Below are 3268 nucleotides of genomic sequence, written 5' to 3' on the forward strand. Positions count from 1 at the left end.
ATTACTAAAAGTTAAATAGAATTAATTCTCTTCCTTACATATACAAACAAGAAATTGAGGAAACAGGGACCAAAAGTTAACAAGAGGAGGAGGATCTCTGGCAAGCCGGCATAAGTCTACTTGTATCTCTGGAGTATCGTGGCTGGTGATGTTCCGGGCAATCATTTCACCGGTCTCGATTACTATAGGTTCCTATACTCTAGGCCAGTGTATGTTTCTGTATGCCTGGGCTAAAGAGGAAAAAGGAAGAGACAGAGGGTTAGACTTGAGTCTTAGTCTTAAGGGCCCGTCTTCCTGGGCTGTCCACTCTCGTGCTGCCTTCACGTGGGGGTGATGAATCCATGATGGTATGCCGTCTACTTTAACTACAGTGGGTGTTGTCAGGAAGACAGTGAAAGGTCTTTCTATTTGGGTTCTAGTACCTAGGAAGTGAACTTCCAGATCCACACACGGTCCCAGGCTGAAACTGATGGGGAAGTCTGTCCCTTGGGGCTCAGTGGGCAGCACGAACCCGGGACCAAATCTCCTTTTGTACGCATTGAAGGGCCTGTAAATATTTATGTAAGACAAGGTTACATAGTTCTGTCTTTTTATCATCTTGTATTCTAGGTACTAAAGGTGAGGGTTTTCCAGAGAATATTTCAAATGGAGTGAGTCCATTAATATACAGAGTACACCTGGCTCGAAGAAAAGCAAAGGGGAGAAGTTCTACCCAGGTCCCACTGGTTTCTAATCCTAACTTGTCTAATGTCTCTTTTAGGGTCCGATTCATTCGCTCTACTTGGCCTGAACTTTGGGGCTGGCAGGCAAAGTGGAGTTTTTATTGCAAATTTAGGTAGCTAGCTAATTTTTGTGATACCTTTGCTACAAAGGCTGGCCCGTTATCCAACTCTAACGTTCCAGGGAGACCAAATGGAGGAAGGATTTTTTGTAGTAGTTTGTTAGTAACTACTAAGGCAGTCTCTTTCCTGGTGGGAAAGGAAGGCCTCTAACTCATCCTGAAAAGGTGTCCATGAAAACAATTAAATATTTGTAGCCCCCCACAGTCGGAGTTACCTCAGTGAAATCCATTTCCCAGTGGTCCCCCAGATAAGTTCCTCTTTCCCTATACCTAAGTTCTTTTATTTTCCCCTTCTTTGGATTAACTTGGGCACAAGCCGGGCATTGTGAGGCAATCTCCTCTGCAGTTCTTCTCCCTTCTAACAAGTGAAAGTAGGGGTCTAAAGCTTGGAGCATCTTAGTTCACCCTAGGTGTGTGGTCTGCTGTAGTTGGTGAAGGACAGTCATTCCAAGGGCCTTTGAGAGCCCGATTTTTCTATCTGGGGTCATCCACCACCCCTGTTGGTTCCTACCGGCTCACTTATCTTGAAACTATATGTTCTCTTCCACCGTATAGGTCGGAGATGGAGGCAGTTCTGGTTAAGGGACAACAGTCAGTTGAAATGGTGGGGCCCCCTCCAGCCTTGTGGCTGTTCTTCCTGCCTCTGCATCAGCTCTTTGATTTCCCTCAGTCTCGGGAATGTTCCCTTTTTGATGCCCTTTACAATGAACAATAGCAAGAGCCTTAGGCATCTGTATGGCTTCAAGTAAGGCTAAGATCTCTCCCTTGTTCTTGATGTCCTTCCCAGATGACGTCAGAAGCCCTCTTTCCTTGGCTCCATGTATATGTGCAGTGGCAAAGGCGTATCAACTGTCAGTGTATATTGTGACTGCCTTATCCTTTCCCCATCTTAGTGCCTCAGTGAGGGTGATGACTTTGGCCTTTTGAGCAGAAGTCCCATGGAGAAGAGCTTGTGACCACATGATGCCTGTTAGAGTTACGACCGCTGCCCCAGCGTACCTTCTTCCTTCCTGCATGAAGTTGCTCCCATCTGTGAACAGAACTTCATCGACCTCGGGCAGAGGGGAGTCCCTGAGCTCTGGCCACGAAGAACATACAGTGTCAGTGAAATCTATGCAGTCATGAATGGGGGTCTCGGGGTCTGGGTGTGGCAACAGATTGGCTGGGTTGATGACAGTAGCTTTGGATTTTAGCCATATGTTTGGGGTCATCCAGTGCCTCTCTGTTGTTGAACACCTTCTGGGCTATCTCGACAAGTTGGGACAGGTTCATCGCTGCAAAACATTCTAATTTTTTGTAATTTACACCAATATCAGGGGCTGTCTGAGTAGCAAAGGCTACATTAATTGCCCGCTGGTTCTCAGGTGCCTCAGGATCAATGGGGGTATATACCCGGCATGCCTCCTGTAGTCATTCAAGAAACTCTCCGGGGGATTCCTGAGGTCCCTGAGGTAACTACATAACTTCAGTTACCTTAGAAAGGTTATTGGGCTGACGAGCGGCCACCCTCATTCCCCCAATTAGAATCTGGTGGTACCGATCTATTGTCATTCTCCCTGCCTGAGTGGGTGGAGGGAAATTCCTCCTCAATCTGTTCCCATGCTTCCTCAAATCTCTTCTCTCCCGCAGCTATCTTTTGTGCTTCAACTGGAATGCATCCGCATTCTTCTGTGGTGAAGAGGGTGATTTAAAGCTGTTGGCAGTCATCCTAGGTGGGACGGTGAGTCTGAAAGACATTTTCTAAGAGTCCCATTAATGCCTGGGGTTTCTCAGAGAAAGGTGGATTTGGCACCTTCCAGTGGTACAGGTCGCTAATCAAGAAAGGCACATAAACCATAAAGTGCCTGTCTGTGTGAAGTCCCTGGGGTGGTACTTCTCGCAAGGGGAGGATGCCCGGGGTGGTGGAATCGGCCTGGGCCCTGCCTGGAGCAGGAGTGCGAGGCCCATAGGAGTTACTTGCCTGTGTCCAAGGAGGTGAGGCTGTGCTATTTGGACTCTGTTGTCCTGGATTATAGGTTGGGGGAAGGTCACTGCCCTCTGGTGAAGATTGGAGGACTGAAGGACTGGGCTGTCTTGGAAATTCATTTGCCGTATGTTTCGGGTGCCCACAATTAAGACTTGTGCACACTGACGGATCCAAGGCGGGGGTGGGAGGGGCAGTTCTGAACAGGGTTTAACCATTGATCAATGTAGGAAAACTGATCAGGACATCCTGGGTCTCCCACGACAATCTTCCAAATCATTCCTCACTAAACCCCTGTCATTAGAACCCTCTGGAGGCCAGTTTACACTAAAGGATGGCCACTCAACTTCACACAACGTTCTTAGTCAGCCTGGAGAAAACTTTATGCCATAGTCAGCCCCCTCTACAAAACCTTCTTTGAAGTGTCGCAGGAGACACCACAAGGGTGTCTTCTGTGAACTTGG

This window comes from Pteropus medius, unplaced genomic scaffold, assembly GCF_902729225.1.
Source record: "Pteropus medius unplaced genomic scaffold, Ma_sr-lr_union100, whole genome shotgun sequence".
Taxonomy (NCBI): Eukaryota; Metazoa; Chordata; class Mammalia; order Chiroptera; family Pteropodidae; genus Pteropus; species Pteropus medius.